Source organism: Vicugna pacos, chromosome 20 (assembly GCF_048564905.1).
Source record: "Vicugna pacos chromosome 20, VicPac4, whole genome shotgun sequence".
NCBI classification, from domain to species: Eukaryota; Metazoa; Chordata; class Mammalia; order Artiodactyla; family Camelidae; genus Vicugna; species Vicugna pacos.
In genome coordinates, this window is record NC_133006.1 from 37,582,575 (window position 1) to 37,602,121 (window position 19,547).

The window sequence follows — 19,547 nt, forward strand, 5'->3', positions numbered from 1 at the left end:
ATCTAAACAAATTCTCTGACATAGCCACAAAGATAGATGTTATGTGACACTGTTTATAATAGAAACAAAAATGGAAACAATCTAAATGTCCATGTACAGGGAACTGGCCACACAAATTACCTACACTATGGAGAATGATGCAGTTGTGAAAAAACAGACTGAGGTTGTCCCACATATGTGGACCAGAACCGATATTAGGAACATGTAGATAAATGAAAAATATGTATAATATATAACATATATCCCATTTATGTTTATAAAATGTATTTAAACATATAGAGGTACTTCAATTCATAGAAGAGAAAGTAGAAAGAAGTGAAGATAAGAAGAAACTGTTCTGCAGACTTCTGCACTGTCCGATTCTTGACAGAAAAAAAAATACTACACATGTATCAAGTGCGCAAAAAAAGGAAAAGGGCGGGGGTCCTACAAAGTAAGCTGGTTTCAGCCCCTGTTTTCACCAAGCTGTCCACTCACTGGAAAGAGTGCGTTTGCCTCAGAGAGCTTTGAGTATCACCCCAGAGACAACTATGGACATTAAGAGTTGGTTTTAAAATAGTGCTTGAAACATTTTACTGCTGGAACAAGTCACATGGGGATCTTGGTTAAGATGCAGATTCTCAATCAATAGGTCTGGGGAGGGGCCTGAGATGCTGCCTTTACTACAAGCTTCTGGGGATGCCAGCACTGCTGGTCCCCAGAGCACACTTTGGGGAACAAGGTTTTAAGAAATCCACAGTTCTTGTATTTCCCCACCATCCAGGACATCTGTTTCTCCTGCTTCCCTCCAATCAGGTACATTTACAATGGCAGGGAACTTTGGATCCCTAGAGAGTCAGAATGCATGTTGTGGAAAATTGGCTGAGTTGCATCAAAATGCATTGGTTTGGTCTCCGACATGTTGCCTGTATCTGTAACTGCATTTCGGTTCCGATGAACGCAAGCACTCCAGTCTCAGGTAAACACATTGGTTTAAATGAAAATTCACTGGATGGGAAACAAAAATAGGATTGCAGTGAAAACACATTGCATTAAGTATTTTACATAATTCCCATAAACCGATGGGAGGAAATAGATGTTTCAGCATCAGTGGCAGTTCATCGAATTCATTGACATGCTATGCATTTGGCTGAATATGTATGAGTTTTGATGAAGACACATTGCTGGGAAGAAATCAGGCAGGCTCTTCCTATACAGTCCAGTTATAATGTCCTCCTTAATTGTATATTACCATACCATCTTTGCTCTTTTTTATGAATACTTGTTGTTTTTAATGTTCCATATTGCTTATGGTGGCAGTAAATGTAACAATTTGATTTGTTCCTTGACTTTCTATATTTCTTTCTTGAGTTTCTAATGTAGTCAAGATACACATTGAACATTAAGGAATATAAATGTGGCTAAAATCTGTATCAGAGTAACTGGAAGATATTTATCTCAAAATAGTATTTTTTTCTGGACCACTTTTTCTATAGAAAAATACATTCTGAAAAATGTTGGACTAAATCTAGGACCAGTTTTGAGATCACAAGACTGTACATGAAACAGAAATACTGGCAATATTTTATCAAATAGAGGGTTATTATTACAGTCAAACTACACTGGAAAGCAGTGTACTGAACTGGAAACAAAATTATTATTTGCATCAGATTGTTGCAGAAAAACGTGTTACAGCTCAGTTGTGACAGCAATCTGGATCCAGGCAAGAGACCAAGCAGCAATCAGAAAGTTGGAGAACTCCAGTTTATTACGCCAGAAGGCCCAGAGGAGCTAACACTCCAAGCTCTGGACCCTGTCTGTAGGTTTACACAGGCTTTTTTAGGCTGAACTTTTTTTTTTTAGGCTTTTTTAGTTTACACTTTGCAACATCATATGCAAATAAGGTATAACAAAAGTTGACTAATTAGGAACAAGCTTTGTAGAAATGGACCAATCAGGAGGGAGAGAAATAACCAATCAGGAGTGAGGGAAATGGACCAGTCAGGAGTGAGAGAAATAACCAATCAGGAGTGAGCTCCATGCAAATAAAGTACTACAAATGGACCAATCAGGAGTAAGCTTAGAGAACCAATAGAATTTTAGGGGTAAGTTCCACTTTCCTAGAAGTAAGCCATTTCAGAGGCAAAAAGTGAGATAAAGCCGCTGGGCCAGGGAACCGGATGGTGCTGGCAGGAGAGTAGTGGCCCTGCCTGGGGGTCCTGCCCGTCTTTTTGGGGGAGCTTCCCACCTCAAGATCAATGGCCTGACATGAACCTACATCAAACAGAGGACTCCCAAGTATATTGCTGATCCCTCTGGCTGACCAAAGATGTAATGGTGGAGCCAGAAAAAGGAGTAAGGAAGGCTTTTTATGTTGTGACAACGTTCCAACACATTATGTTCGCTATTGCAGTGGGTAGAAAACCCAGCACGTGCTCAGCCAGTTGTCTGGTGTGCAAAATTATTCCTGATTCAATGTGAGAATGTGAAGAGGGGAGGGGCACGCAGGCAGGAAGTACAAGCCACAGAGATAACAACTAGTTAGATGTATTTCCTTCACTCCCCAAATCTGGCTTGACTCCGGTCTGGCTCCCCAAATCTGGCTTAAGCCTGAACATGCCTCACCCAGAAATGAGCTAAATGTTACCCCTGGGTTTTAGGAATATGAGGGCAATTTTTCTTGGGCCACTTATGAAATCTAAGTCCAGGTCAAAACTGCAGGCTCCGTGGTTAACCTGAATTCAACTTGTCTTCTCCTTGTAATTTTACACTCAGAGCACAGTCAGTGTCCCTCAGGGACCCAGTCCAGCTTTAAAAAAAAAAAAAAAGAGCATCACTCTTTTCTCAAAGTTTATTTTGAGGCGATGCCTTCTCCTCAAATCTAATCTCCTTGGGGGGATTAGCATGGTGTCTACAATGGACTTTCAGGTGGCTTAGGAAAAGTGTGTATACTATCTTCTCTGTTTCTGTCTCTCTGGTTCCTATCCTCTACAAATCTACCTCACATAAGCTATGTATCTATTGAGAGATAAGGAAAATTAGTAAAATAATAATATTGTTAAATCCAGATGAGGGATATCTGAGTGTTTGTGTCTCATTTTCCCAGCTTTTCTGATGATTTGAGTTTACTTCTTAAAAAAAGTTGGGGGGAAAATTCAAGGCCTTGGTTGGGTGTGAGGACAGAGAAGAAAGAGCTGAGTCTGTCTTGTTTCCTTATGTTATCACATAAGGTCCGTGCTGAAAAATAATTTTTAAACTTAAGAAGTTCCTTTATTTGTCAAGAAGGAAAGGAAGAAAGGAGGGAAGGAAGAAGAAAAAGTTCCTAACAGTGTAATTTAACCAGTGAAATGTCAAATTTGAAGCAGAAATCAGTTAAAATAAAAAAGAACTGAGACTTTGGTGGTGGTGGGGGGCTCACCTTGATTTTCTGAGCCACCATCGGTACACATCTCACCCTAGTAAAGGGTGTCACCCTTGTCCCCCAAGATTTCTAAGTAGAATTCTACTCTGTTATTAAGGAAGCAAGCCTGAGCCACTGCAAAGCCAAGAAAGGACACCACCTTACATGCTCAAGATGCTGAACAATTAAAGAGCCTTAACCATGTGACCGTCTTTATGTTACATACACAGAAACCTATAAAAAACAATAGGCTTTCAAGGTTTTGAGAAGTAATGCATTTTGAGGGACTTAATGCTCATTTGCTTCATCCTCTAGGGGATAACACGGTTTCTCTTCCAGATGTTTCCCCGGTGTTAATTGAAAGACTTCAGTGCTGGTACAAACGTGGCATCGTCAAGTTTTCCCACCAAACGATTGGGGTCTGCATGTTGAACCTTGTACCCCAGCAGGGAACGGGGGATGGATATTCCTCTGGAAATGGAATGCAGCTCTGTTTCTCCTTAGCATTGCTACCTTTCCTCTCCTCTGTCTCTTGCCCCAGGTCACAGAAGTTTTCCTTAAAAGGGAGTATCTTTCTATCTCAGGGCCTCAGGTGGGCTGTCTGCCATGGGTGCGGGGATGCACCCGCCGTGTGATAGCAGCCTGTGTGCACTGCCCACACTCCCAACCCCGCTTTCCTCTCCGCGGCCACAGCAGGGTGCTGACTGCCTCCTGTCCCCCTCTCCGGTATTCCACAGCTCGCCATCCAGCCCCATTTTCACGGCATTATCCTCCAATTTTAAGGTTTATCTCTAAATTGCGGAATGAGAGGTTTTATCTCATGGTAAGGAATTTCAGGCATCAACAGGCAGGTGGGGGGGGGGTCAGTCCAGGGTCACTCGTGGTTGAATACCTTCCCTATGAGCTGACACCCTGGGCAAACCTCTCAAACTCCCCAAATCATCCTCTTGAACGAAAGAACATTTAAGCATTCCCATATGCTCAACTGACCTGAGCATTTCGTCCAGGATATCTGATGCTGACATTTGAATGTGTGTATTTCATTTGTAAATGTGTTGGCACATGTGTCAGAGGGCAGGCACGTAATCAAGGGAAAGTTACTGATGCTGAGAAACAAATATTTCGTTTTCTCCCACTGAGTTTTCCTTTTCTCTCCATTCTCTCCAAACTTCTCTCAAGTCTTATCTCCACTGAGAAATGTGTGCTGGGGCCATGCAGTCATGGGAGGGCTGGGTGAGTCAGCGTGAAACCAGAACTCCAAGTCTCTGTTTCCCAGTGGTCATAATGAAAACGCAACTCGTATTTCTCCAGGTCTTTTCTTCTGCTAAAGGGATTTCACCTCTCCGTTCCACTTTATTTCCTCTAGGAACTTTTAGTTAACAAAGTAGGTTCAGGTGCAGAATCTCAAAGGCAAATCTTTCTTTCTTTCTTTCCTTCTTTCTTTCCTTCCTTCCTTCCTTCTTTCTCTCTCTTTCTTTCTTTCTTTCTTTTCGATATAATTGACATATAACACTGAATCTGTTTAAGGTGTCCAAGGTGTTGGTTTGATATTTTTGTATATTGCAACATGATTGCTACAGTAGTGTTAGCTGATACCTTTTATATTAATTTTTTTCCTATAGAAAATACAGGGACATACTATACAGTTCAAAATATTAAAAAATGGTAAATTGCAAAAATGGCTTCTGTTCCTCGCTTTTCTCTCAGTCATCCAGCTCTTTGCAAAGACAATATTGCTATTAGGCACTTGTGTATCTCTCAATATTCCAAGATTTTCCAAACAAATACATACACAAATTACTTATGCCCCCCCTACCACATAAATGTAAGCATACTATGGTAGAGGTTGCAAGTGCCAACAGCCACTGTCCCACTCCTCTTGTAACAGTACTCCAAATTTACTGGGGTTGCTCATTGCTGTTGAGTTAAAAAAAAAACCCTGCATTTCACAGGCTTTCTTTTACCTAATTATTTGGCTTCGTAACCTAAGTTCTACATACTGGAATGGAAGCCCAAGTGTATGTTACATTTCTCGAAAATCTTCCTCCTTCCTGCTGGCTGGAATGTGTACTTGATGACTGGAGCTTGAGTAGCCTTCTTGGACTATGAAACAGTCCACTCTGGATGACAGAACATGATAAAGGAAGCTGGGTTCTGAGGATCATCAAGTCCCCTGAAAAGTTATGACCTGCATATTTCTGGATTTTTTTTTAATGGGCAAGAGAAACAGCTTAAACCACTATTATGAGGTTTCTGACATTTGCAGCAAAAGACAATTCTTAACAGGTGTGTACAGCCTACATAGTGCTCTGTACTTTGCTTTTCTCCCCCTTAACAATGAATCTTGGAAATTCATTCACATCAGTGTGTAGCGAACTGCCTCATACTTTTTAATGGCTGAACTGTATTCCTTTGTATGACTGTACCATAATTTATTTAAACAGTGTCTTATTGATAGCATTTAGATTGTTTCCAGTCTTTGCTATATTAAAAAATGATACACTGTATCTACGCATTGTCTAGTGTACTTGCAGCTGCAGCTGTAGGATAAATTCCGACAAGCAGAATGACTAGGTTAAAGGCTATGTACGTATTTGGATTCATTTCACATAGAGGCCATGCCATCTTGTATTTTTCCCAGTGAAGGAAGAGAATGCCCATTTATGCTCACCCAACAATATTACTATAGTTTGGCACTACAGTGTCACTTGCATTTCTCTTTTGAGCCTGAGCGCACATTCCCACACAGCCATCTAAACCAACTCTGCCTATTGGAACTTGGTCCTCAGAATCAGCAGGTGAACATTGTCAGCTTAAGGTTTGAAACCTCATTGTCCACTACCAGGCTCTTGAGACTAGCACTCTTTGTTCACGGATTAAGTGCGATGGAACGCCAAACAGATTTTAAATGAGAAATAAAAATTAAACTAATACTAATGATATTTTTAGTTGTTTTCCGAAGCAGAGATTTTCCATCTGTGCTTCCCTGTCCACAACTTACCTTTGTCAAATTCAGAATGGATGCTGGAATTAAAAAAGGTCAAATTCACCATGTTAAAATCTTCAGGTGTTACTTAGAATATTTTTAGTGGGACTAAATTGAGAACAAATCATCCAATTTTACACTCATTAAAAAGAGAGGAAAAAAGCATGGCAACATAAAAGAATTGACAGGAATGGAACAAATGAGCTCTGAACAAAATTCCAGCAGATGGCGGTATTAGCCAACTTTCTTCTTAAAAAATGAACGTTTCTTTTCAAGATGTTCGTTAAAACTTGTTAAGCAAGTTAGATATATTTTTTTAAATTTCTAGACGAAGTTTGAATGTATATACTCAGCTATAAAAAAGAATGAAATTCTTCATTTGCAACAATGTGGATGGACCTAGAAGGAACTACGCTTAGTGAAATAAGACACAAATACTCCATCTTATCACTTATATGTGGAATCTCAAAAATAAAACAAATGCATGTAACAAAACAGAGACAGGCTCACAGATACAGAAAACCTCTACCAGGGGTCACCAGTGGTGAGAAGGAAGAGGGGAGGGGCAAGACAGGGGTAGGGGAATACGAGATACAAAATACTATGTATAAAATAAATAAGCAACCAGGATATATTGTACAACATTACATGTAGTCATTATTTTGTAATAACTTTAAATGGAGTATAACCTGTAAAAATATTGAATCACTATGTTGTACACCTGAAACAAACATAATGTTGTAAATCAATTATACTTCAATTTAAAAAGTTGAATGTATATGTTATTATATATTATGCTTTAAATTATAAAAATAAGAAAATCCTTTAAGTGGTAATTACACAAACAACAATAATATAGTCATTGTGGTATTACTGAACATTTCTGGGCACTATCAAGTGCTCAGGGGTTTGTAATGGACTGAACTGTACCCCCCCTCCCAATTCATACGCTGAAGCCCTTACCTCCCAGGGTGATGCGTTTGGAGATGGGGCCTTTAGGGAGATAATTAAGGTTAAATGAGGTCATGGGAAGAGGGGCTAACCTACTCAGGGTGGTGTTCCTGTAAGAGGAAGAGACACCACAGATCTCTCTCTCTCCAAGGGCACACAGAGGAAAGGCCATGTGAGGACAGAGCAAGAAGGTGGCAGTCTGTAAGCCAGGAAGAGAGGTGTCACCAGACACCAACCCTGATGGCACCTCGGTCTTGGACTTCCAGCCTCCAGAGTGTGAGAAAGTACATCTGTGTTATTTAAGTCGCCCAGTCTGCGGTACTTTGTATGGCAGTCCGAGCTGACTCACAGGCTTCTCTAATACTATCTCTTTAAGTCCTCACCACCCTGAGGTAGGAATTATGGTACTTGTTGGACCAAGGAGAGCACTGCGGGCCAAAGGGATAAGCAGATTGCTTAACAGTATCCAGGCTTTTCATGTAATGAATCTGGCTAAACCCGGAGGGCTCCCTGACTGCGACGTCCCTGCTGGTTCCACAGACAGTGACCTCCACGCGGCTACAGCCACAGGGCCACTTTCTGTCTTCACTGAGCTCATCCCATTAGCAGACTTGACTCAGTGGTTCACTCCCTCTTCTGGAAACTTGGCTTCCAGAGTCCACGCTCAGTGGCTTTCCTCCTACTTCTCTGGTGGTTCCTTTCTCAGCTGTTTTGATGGTGTCCCTGCCTCTTTTTGACGCGGAACACTGGGGGACCACAGGGCTCGAGTCTCGAGCCTCTTCTCTGCGTACCTGCAAGCACTCCCAGGTGATCTCAGCCAGGCTCCGGGTAATTACTACAGCCTCCAAACTGGTTTTCCTGCCTCCACGCTTGTGCCCCAACAGTGACACAGCCGCCAAGGCATCTTGTTAAAATATGAGTCAGACCACGTCATTCTTTGTCTTGAACGCCCCCAGTGGTCTACCTCAGAGGAGAAGCTAATCTTTCTAATGGCTCATGAGGTCCTTCACTAGGTGCACCTCTATCCTCCCAGCCCCCACCATTTCTCAGTTTCTCTCTGGCCTGATCTGTTTTCACTCTTTCCTTTGCTCTCCTACCCCAACCGCATCGGCCAGTCATGTCGCTGCCTCAGGGCTTTTGCACTCGCTGATTTCTCTACCTGGAATATTTTCTTGAGCTGAGGGACTTGTGAGTCACCTTATCCTTTGGGACATCCCCATCTGAGTTATAAATCACAGTTCCCCAGGGCCTTCTAACTCCCTCTCTTCATTTGTACTTCCCTTTATCCCATACCATTACCTAACATACTGTGTATTTTACTTGTGTATTGTCTGTTCCCTTCCTCTAGAATAGAAACTCCACAGGGGCAGAGATTTTTGTCCTATATTTTCACTGTTCTAGCCCCCAGATCTAGAACAGTGTAGGGCACATGGAAGACACTAAACAAGTAGGAAGGGCAATAAAGGAAAGAACCTTGCCTCACCTCAAGATAATTACCAAGAATGAGACAGGTTACTGTGCCAAGGACAATTCAGCAGCTGTCTACATCTCACACAGAGAAAAAGAAGAAAAATTAGATGTAAACTACTATATGAAGGATTAGATGAAAATTTTTAAAAAGTGATCGGACATCGAAGATTCTCAAGCATTGCAATAAGCTGAATAAAGAAAAACAATCAAATCTCCAGGGATATTGGAAATAGGGTAGTGTCTACATTTGTTGATTTTTACCATCACAGTGTAGAAGGACAAAAGGAAGGGTGGGTCAGCTCCTTGCTGTCTTCCTGGCCCAGGAATCTATGACTAAAATGAATGTATTTTTTAATCTGACTTTTGTGTGTATAGACACTAAAATGCAATATTCTCCCATGCTTAGAGGATTTTGTAGACAATGAATAGCATTGTAGAACTAGTCCTTTTCTTCTTTAAACACAATAGCAGACTTGCCTGTAAAGATTATTGTATATAATCCATTCATAGGCTTGTATGAATCAGTTGCCTTAAGGAAATGTCATAATTTTTATGATATCCCTGAATATTATTGGCATGTGTTTATATAGCTCTCTTCAGTGAAGCCCACAATGTGATTAAAATGGCACATTATCTCCATATCAGGCCGAAGTTATCTGGATTTTATAAGTTAAGGTACAGAGTGAAACATGAATCGATGAAAATGTTTTGCCTAATAATGATGAATCTTAAATAGGATTGACTCTCAGATGTGCCAAATTGTTTACTCACTTAGGTTCCACTGAAGGTGATGAAATACATTAGGCAAAGTCTTCTGGTCTTGTGACTTGAGGTTTCTTAGTTGTATGTTTCATTTCTAGAACCTCTGTTTCTAGGCTGTGTTGTTTTGGAACTTATCTGACAGATACATGACTCTGACTCAAGGGGCATTTGAGACCTGGAAGGCGCCTCAGAGATAACCGGATAGACACTCCTGTTTGCAAGTTGGGAAGTGTGACCTGGAGACATGAAGCAGCTTGCCCAAGGACGTACAGGTGGCTTGTGGTGAGGCTGACACCAGAATCCCATTCTTCCAGTTCTGGTCTGGGTCTCTTTTCTTTATCCCGTGCAACTCAAAACCCCCTCAGCAATCCAAAACACAGTCGACTGAGCATGGCCTTACCTGTTACAGTAGCAGTTTTTAGAAGGATATGTGTATTACATGTAAACGGATCACGTGGCTTTGAGAAAGAATGAACACAGCCTGGGAATGGGGACTGACTTTAGAGAAATACTGTAGAAGTGACGGAACCCAGTAATGAAGGATAGGTTCCCTGGCGCTTCGCTTCTCCACCAAACTGCGCTGAGGCTCTGAACGTGATTACCTCTCGCCTGTCACTCTGCATCCCGCTCTAAGGACACAGATCCAAGATTCTTAACACATACCCTGCTGATAGTTGCTAATAATGTCTGTAAGTTTCACTGGTTTCTTGGTACACAGAAAGAAATCAAATAACAGAACTATTAGTATTTAGGTAAGGAGGACACATGAATTTGTTTTCTATTAGGTTAGCTGTTTGGCTACCTGTAATGGAGAAAATGTTTGAAAATCCACCTAAGTTAACCTGAAATGTTGCCCTTCCTGCCTTTGGGATTTGAATTTTTTAAATTAATTCATCAGTTAATTTTTAAATCTTATTTTTTATTGAAGTGCAGTTAATATACAATGTTAGTTTTAGGTGTACAGCAAAGTGATTCAGTTATACATATACATACATATATGTTCTTTTTCTTTTCAGATTCTTTTCCATGATATGTTATTAGAAGAAATTGAACATAGTTCCCTGTGCTGTCCGGTAGCTCCTTGTTGTTTATCTATTTTATATAGAGTAATATAGTGTATCTGTTAATCCCAAACTTCTAATTTATCCCTCCCCTGCCCTTTCTCTTTTGGTAATCATAGTTTTCTATGTCTGTGAGTCTATTTTTGGTTTGTAAATACAATGTGTATCTTTTTTTTAAAGTCCACATATAAGTGATATCATATGATATTTGTCTTTCTCTGTCTGGCTTACTTCACTTAATATAATAATCTGTAGGTCCATCCATGTTGCTGCAAGTGGCATGATTTTCTTCTTTTTTATGGCTAAGTAATATTCCATTGTATATATGGGGTGTGAATTTTTAAGTTTAGTGTTGTAACAGTTAGTAGTTTATAGTAGTGATAGTTAATAGTTTAGTTAGTGATCAGACTAAAAGTCAAAACTCCCTTATATATACCCACACAAGTGAGGGTGCACATGCATATAATTCACATAGCAAGACCCATGTGGTAATAACAAGAATGCTAGACTAGAGTCAAGTTCCTCCAAGCACCTAAGGGTACAGTCATTTATCAGGCTGCTTTACCAGGCATAGTATGCTAGTATATTAATAGTCTAGCACTAGCATATGATATTCAAAGTAGGGTTCATAAATCTGAGTATGACTTGGAATCCTGTGCATTAAATGCATATCTATTGCATCAATGTTTCACAAGTGCAAAGAATAAAACACAAAGGAAAAAGGTAAAGGATTTCATGTTACATCAAGTGGTGATGCGTACGTTAGTGATGAAAATGATAACAAAAGCTAAATATAATAAAGAAGACCTCAGAAGCACCTCTTTAAAAGAAAACCAGATTTGAGTACAGTTTTTAAGCATTTTGATCACTAAAGCTAAATAATCGTTAAAAAAAATCAGAAAACCTTAATATGATGGTAAAATCTTAATGATTTATGTGTTTAAGTCAAGTAGTAATAAAGTTTATATCACTAATGGTGGCACAGAAGATGATGGAGTGTGATCAAAAATAACAATTGTACATACTATGACAGTTTAGGAATTATTGTTGTATGAATTGTAGGACAAATCTGTTTCCTTTTTATGTTTAATTCTACCCAGGTCAAATAATAAAATTCCCACTTGTAGGTTATCTCTGCCCCAGTCCTTGTTTTATATTTACAAATGATTGTGCTGCTTTGGTTTGCCAATGAAGTGAAAGAAATGATGTTCTAAAATTATATCCTTACACATTTTACTATATGAACGTACACAGCCATACAAAATCCCACTTACAAAATATCCCTATGGAATACTAGCAAAACCCCATGGAATCCCAGACGTTCCAAGAATATAGTTTGAGGAACCCAATTAAAAATATGTAGGCCTACTTTTTTCAGAACTATCAGTGTATTAGTTAGGACAATTTGGGGTCCAGCTAAACTAAATGCCTTTTACTCACATGCTCCAATAAGTTCTGAGGTAGGATGTTACAGAGTCAATTAATACAGCATCTTAAAAAAAAAAAAGGGTCAAAGACCTATTATTCTTTCCTTCTTTCCATTCTGCTATACCTTGCATGTGGGAGCTGCCTTCAGGGTCACAAGCTGGCTGCAGCAGTTCCAGATATCACATCCTTTATGTCTCCCACGGTAACAACCAAATCTAGAAGAGAAGATAAGGACATAACCTTAACTTCTGTTCCTTTCTAAGAGTAAGGAAAATTACCCAAGATTCCCCATCCCTAATCAGATTTTTCCTTATAAGACTGAAAATTGCATCAAGTGCTTAGTCCTAAATCAATCACCAGAGAAGGAAGTGGACTGATCATAAATGGCTTCAATAAATGATTCTCAACCAAGGCTGCACAAAAACATCACTTGGGGAGTTTTCAAAAACCGTCAAACTGTAGACCAATGAATGAGAATCTTTGGAGGTGGGCCTGGGCATCAGTATTTTCATAGAGCTCCCCAGAAGATTCTGATGAACAGAGAGGGCTTCACCAACTAGAATAGCTATTATCAAAAAGACAAGAAATAACACATGCTGGCAAGAATGTGGAGAAAAGAAAACCCTTGTACACTGTTGGTGGAAATGTCAATTGGTGTAGCCACTATGGAAAACAGTATGAAGGTCCTTCAAAAAATTAAAACTATAACTACCATATGACTCAGCAATTCCATTTCTGGGTATTCATTCAAAGAAATCTAAAAAACTAACTTGAAAAGATATATGCACCCTCATGTTGATTACAGCATTATTTACAACAGCCAAGATATGGAAATAACCTAAGTGTCCATCTATTGATGAATGGATAAAGAAAATTTGATATTTAAAAATTGATATTGGTCATTTATTTATTTATTAAGTTATTATTATAAATAGAATATTATTCAGTCATAAAAAGGGAAATCTTGCCATTTGCATCAACCTGGATGGACCTTGAGGGCATTATGCTAAGTGCCACCAGACAAAGAAAGACAGATACCATATGATCTCACTTGTAAGTAGAATCTAAAAAACAAACAAACAAACAAACAAAATGAGCTCACAGATACAGAGACGAGGTTGGTGGTTAACAGAGCAGGTGGTGGGGGTGGGTGGGTGAAGTGGGTGGAGGGGGACAGAAGGTACAAACTTTCAGTTATAAAATAAAAGGCCTGGAGATGTAATACACAGCATGGTGACTAAATGATACTGTATTGCATCTTTGAAAGTTGATAAGAGAGTAGATCTTAAAAGTTCTCAGCACAAGAAAACAATGTGTAACTATGAATGGTGATGATATTAACTAGACTTATCATGAGGATCATTTCACAATACACAGAAATATCAAATCATTATGTTGTACACCCGAAAGTAATATAATAGTGTATGTCAATTATACCTCAATAATAATTTTTAAAATAGTAACAATAAACATGGATGGAGTACGTCTTCTGAATACAAGAAAAGAGTGAGGGGTGAGAACCAGTGAATAGTCTAATTCTTAAATGAATCAAGACTCATCCCCTTGGGTAAGGGAGGTACCAGCCCTTCTTGAGTCATGTGGTTGGGTTGCCTGATAACTGAACAAAACTGGAGTTCTGTTATCAAGGAAGTAAGGCGAGAATGGCTTTGCTAGGCAGATCATGGCATTACAGAGAAAATTTAAGAACTAGTCAGAGCTGTAGAAGCACCTGTTACTGATACATATTATAAACACTGAAGATGATTTTCACTTTTGAAGTCACAAGCAGGTTACGGCACACTCACTGGCCATTAAAGAAAATGAATTCCTCCTTGTCTCTTAGGCTCAGAGCTACTCAGACATTGAGAAGCAGGTTTGTCAAGATGACAGAAGGCCAAGGTAATGGCTTTCAATGATGAAACAGGAAATTCATTCCTGAGTTTTGGCCCCACCTCCAAATTGACTACTTAGCCAGAAATGGGATAACTAGTCTTTCCTACTTCTGTTTTATCATCCTCAATGAGACTGACCAAATACTAGATTAAATGGGATCTTAGGAAAAATCTGGTTCCCACACTCTCTCCATCCTGCCAACCTGCCACCCATTTTAATATTAGAAGAGACGGAGGCAGAGAGAAGTTATGCAATTACTAGAGATTACATCAGAAGTCTGGCAAAAGTAAGACCTCTTCTCTACCTCTCTCCTGCCCTGTCTTTGGTGCTTATGATAATTAGAGAGTTTCTCTGACTGTAGTTCTGTGTATCTAAACCGTATAGGAGTTGCTATCTAAACATGATTTAGCCTGAAGACTCAGTTTTCTAAAGGGACACATGGGGGCAGCAAATGTTTAGGAAAACAAAAATTCCACTTTGAACTTGTGCAGGCCGTATATATACATTCAGAAAATGTTTGGAAATGGGATAGTTGGAGTTTGGAGGTTTGTGTATTTGGTGGTATTAAGATTGCTTATGATCCACACGCTACAATGTGGTATTGGGGATTTCAGAGGAGGTGGTCGTCACCATGATCCAGTTTTGCTTCCAAATACGCCACTGCTAAGAGATTATGAAAAGCACTTCTTATAAGTAGAAAGTGTGTCTTCTGAGTGTTTATTAATAGAGTCACACCTTCCTTAGAGAAGTTACTGAGATTTTGTGTCACACCGACAGGAATAAGTACAGAAGCGCTTACTGGTGACGATTTACTTTAGCTACTAGCATAACCCATTTTCCTTGTTATGATTACTGATGAATAAAACATTTTCTTTCGGTGGTTGCTTCTGTTTTTAATTTTCCCACTCATTTGACGTCTTCTTTCTTGCCATCAGTTGTTTCTTATCAGTCCTGGTAATTCCCAAAGAGTGATTTCTTAAGGATTGTTCCTTCTTTCCTACCGTCACTTGTTATTAAAAGTGGAATTATTATACTGGAATTTTGTGCCATAAAATATCAGCCATGTGTCTAGACAATGTTCAAGAGACAGGGAACTGCAGGCCTGTTCAGATTAGACGTTTACATTTTCTGGCTTTCTTGTGATTTCGGTGGCGGCTGAGCTAATTCAGGGGAAACCATCACCATTAGACCCAAGACTCGTATCTCCAGCATCTTCCAGCATCAAGGCTTTGGAGGTCATTTCAATCACCGTTGATTGTTTCCTACCTGCAGTTAACAATGGATTCAGAGGTCATATTTAACTTCAACCCCTTTATAGCAGATCGGATGCTTGGATTTTCAAACATTTAGTCAAAAGGGTATGAAATAATTAAAAATCAGGCCTTTAATTCTGAACACATTCCAGGGCACAGTATCGTGGACTAACTCAGTAGAGAACAAGTGTGGTGGGGAGACTCCCCACCCCCGCCCCGCCCCGCCACACACACACATACACAGCCTGGGAACCTAGTTCTGACTCGCTTGGCTGTTAACATGCTGAGTGGTGCTGGGCTCAGGAGACACCTCTTCTGGGCTCAGACTGCATACATTTACGGTGAGCCGCATTATGATGAGAGCACTATGGCTCTAAAATTGAGTAATTCTTATGGTTTCTTCCTCGTGGTAGAACTGTGGAAAGCATACTGAGTTCTCTCTCTTTGGGAAATGTGAGCCCAGCTGCCTTTGAACATCACAAGTCAGATCTCCCCTCTCTAGAGCCGGCAGTGGGACACACAGGAACTGCCAAGGCCAGGAAATCCCATTGTTTGAAGAACTTTTGCTTTGTGAGCTTCTCTTTCTAGTAGTGTAAGAAAAAGAAAAAAGGATGTTTAAAATCTTTCGATATCCTGGGGTCTTTTTTGTATAAATATTTGAATGCAATAAGAATATATAAACTTAGTATGTCTTTTTTTTTTTTACATATTTTACTTAACATGTATTTTATACATTGGTAGCTTGAGTGCTCCAACAATGAAAGGAGAAACATATGTATTGAAACAGTTTTTAGGTACTTATTCTTTCTGCAATACACTTGAGAGGGTCATTCAAACTGTCATTTTAAAATTTAAAAAAATTAAGATAACTGGAAATTTAAAAATTCAGATAGCAGTCCAATGCTATTGTTTCCTGAGTCTTTGTTCAACTAAGTGTCCGGACAACTTCACCTTTAAAAGCTCCTGAGGCAAATGAAAACTAGCTTTTCAAAGTTAGAAATAAAATATTTAAACTGAAGCCCGCAGTTAACTTAGTACCCTGTCACTTTGGTATGTTAACTAGTAATTGTCAAAGGGGAGAGTCAAGTCAGAAAGGGAAGTGTGTGGGTAAATGACCGGGTTCTAGTGTTTGTTTTCAATCACTTCCCAAGGAAAAAACTTCCTTTTCATTCTTCTCAGCACCACACTTCAGAGGAAAATTGTATAATTCTTATACCCACAACGTGGGGGCTGAAATGATCTAATTAGGAAGACTGTTCATATAATTTACATTGTAAGATTCAGAATACATTTTGAATTTGGAAACAGATGAAGTGATACGTGCCACGTCAATTTAAAAAAAAAACCCTTATATGTTTGATCTGGCCTTGTTAAATTGTCAACTTAACTGTCGAATGCAACTTGCAATGTTGAAATAAGTACAGAAAAACACATCATTTAAACAATGCCTCCCCAATATTCCAGAACCGTGTTAAGTAATATTTTATTTAAAAAGAAAAAGATCAATGACAAAAAACAAACAAACCCTCACTAGACCCTTGAAACAAGGTACTTGCATCTTTGATTTTTGACTATGTAACTGTAAATCCAGAGGAGGCTGGCCTGTTATTTCGAGATACTTGATAATAACCTTGCACAGCCTCAAAACACGCCGAGCAAAGCCCCTTCTCGCGGTGCTGGTCCTTCAGCACCATGTGCAAAAGCAGTAAGGCTGCGTCATTAAGAAATGACAAAACATGAAAACACGGAAGCCTGATAGGTTTTAATGGCAACCGACATTTGCTCCTTTAAAGTCTGCGGTCGCTTGAAAAAGCAGTGGCGTCTGGTGTCTGCGGGTCCCATAGTGCACAACCTCGGGAGCCTCCTTTAGGAGGGCGGAAAAGGCAAAGCGAGTGGTCTCCGCTTTTTAAAGGAAGGCCTGATCTCCTATTTCTACACGAAAGTGACAGATCCTTGAGAAAATCTCAGAGCACGAATTGCAGCCTGTCCCGCCATTAGGCAACTAAGACAAACTGAAAGTAAGCAGAGCCTCGTCTGAGTCCGTCCACCACCCGGGACCCCTCTGGGCAGCGGGCGATGGAATGGGGCGAACTTCAAGGACCTGCACGGAGGGAGCCGGGACAGCCCTTGCGACCGCCGAGGTTTGCGCGGCAGAAAGTTGGAGACGTCCTTCCCAGGCTCCCAGGAGACTTGCATCAGTTTAGGAGACCCTCTGTCTCCGCCGGCCGCTAAATTCCGAATGGGACGAGCCCCATCGGCTCCCCGCCCCCGGCCCGCCGGGGTTCGGCGCCACAGCGCCCTGCCCACCGAGGCCCGCGCGCGGCGGGGACAGACGGCCCGGCGGGGCCCGGACCCCCCGGCGGCCGCGCGGAGGGGCGGCGGCGGCGGCGGGAGCCCGAGCGCGCGGCTCGCCCGCTGCCCCCGCGCGTTCCCTCGCGCCAACCCGCAGCGACGCCCACTTGCTTGCCCAAATGCCGCCGTTTGCAAGGAGACACACTGGTCTGCAGCCCAAAAGGTGATCAGGCTCCACCCGGGCACACACCCTCCTCTAGATTTCACGGCCGGAGGGACAGCGGCGGCGAGTGCAGCCCTGAAGGCCGGGCGCGCCCGCGGGCTGCGAGCTTGCGGCCAGTACTGCCCCGGAGCCGCTCCCCAGCCAGCCCAGCCCCTTAAGGTCCAACTACTGCGAACTTACCCTCGAGGCGAGGGTCGGGAAGGGCGCTGAGACGGGGCGCGCACGTGATCGGAGACCCCAACCCGATGAGTCTGCGGGTAGGATGGAGCGGAGGGCGGAGATGTCCTTCTCCCGATTCAGGAAAAAGTCGGCGACTGGAGGATTCGCGGTTTTCGGAATTGAGATTCTGAGGACCATTCCCAGGCACGTGGCCTGAGCGAGTGAGGCTGAGAAGCGCAGGAGTGTTCGAGGAGTTCGGAAGCAGAGAGAGAAAGGGTGGAGGCGGGAAGCCTTGGGAAGAAAAGGAAGCCCAGAGCTCAGAGGTGGAGTGAAAGTTACATCTGGCCCCAAGAAAAACCCAGGTGTGGCTCTAAACCTGTATCCAGCGAAAACAGCCGACGCCGCTGAGAGAGGCGGGGGACGCCGGGCGCTTGCAGGCGCTTGGGGCTTGATGTTGAACCTGTTCTGAAGTTGGTTAATTCTAGTGCAAGTTGCTTGAGAGATTTCGACCTCGCCATACCTAGGGCTGAGACACGCCCTGTTTCCCCCCAAACTGCACAAGCAAAGCTGGGGTCTTACGTTTTTCACAAGGTGGAAGATGAAGAATGGCTGCAGATTACAAAGTTAGTCCCCAAACTCTGCCTCAAATGGAGGCGTATACATTTCCCTAGGCCAGCGGTTCTCCAATTTGAGACTACTCTGGCGTCGCTGGGGGGTGGGGTGCTGGCTACAATACTCCTGGCCTGGCCGCACATTCAGTTATCAGTAGAGCTAATGTGGCTCTGAGAATTTGCACTTCTAATAAGTTCCTAGGTGATGCTGATCAGGCTGGTCCCCGGCCCTCACTTTGAGAACCACCGCCCTAAGCCATTTGTTCTCAAATTTGGCTGCACTTTGCAATCACCTGGGATAGTTTAAAAAATATTTATGCTTGGGTCCCACCCCCAGAAGTTCTGATTCAATTGATTTGGGTGCCACGTGGACACAAAGATATTAAAACTTTTTAGGTGATCCTAATACACAGCCAAGTTTGAATACCATTACCCTAAGGCATTCACTGCCCCAGACAACTTTTGTCGGGGGACTGGGGACATGGACTGTCTCCCATCCTGCTCTTGGTGATTTTGCTGGCTTTGGATCTAGCTTCCCAATCCTCACCTTACAGCTGTCTCACCAGTGACACAGGTATGACATTGGCTCTCCGCTCTCATCGACCGTACAGGAATGATAAAGGGTGAAACAGTTCCCCTCCAAGGCCTTAAAAATGCCAGTGAGAATTTAACATTGATAATTCTGCCTGCCCTGTATGGTAGCCCCTTCAGCCATCGGGGCTCAATATATCCCATTAAGAGCCAAAGTGATTTCTCAGGGTTGGTGATTGGAGACTTCTCAGGCTGGAGTTATGGAGGCTGAGAGTCCCAAATCCAGACTGGATCACAGGCACTTGTATCCAAACTTGCCAAATGCTGACCTACTACATTAATATTGGCTGCAGGGAAATCTCACTCAGTTGGCTGTAAGAGTGAGGGGCAGGGGGAGCAGTATTGAATGTCCAGGACCACTCATGCTGAAATCCAAACTCTGGTTATAGCGAGAATTGAATTACTAAGACCAAGACTAGGAAGGTCTTCACAGTGGACAACTGAAGGGAAAAGGCCACGTGAGGGTGAGGGTGGTGAAGCTTGTTCTT

At 41.7% G+C, this 19,547-nt stretch overlaps 1 protein-coding gene across 2 annotated transcripts in view; it reads right to left on the reverse strand.

Annotated features, from left to right (window-relative positions):
• Positions 1–19,233, reverse strand: part of LOC140687812 (N-acetyllactosaminide beta-1,6-N-acetylglucosaminyl-transferase-like) — a 76,102-nt gene extending 56,869 nt beyond the window's left edge. Inside the window, exons 1-2 of one of the 2 annotated variants that reach the window (XM_072945695.1) lie at positions 17,879–19,233; positions 12,162–12,252 (exon numbers count right to left, since the gene is read on the reverse strand). The gene's annotated coding sequence lies outside the window, so the exon portion shown is untranslated. Of the gene's footprint in view, positions 1–12,161; positions 12,253–13,289; positions 15,197–17,878 lie in introns of those variants that run through there. The other variant, XR_012062411.1, reaches the window with a different exon arrangement.
• Positions 19,234–19,547: the final 314 nt, after the last annotated feature.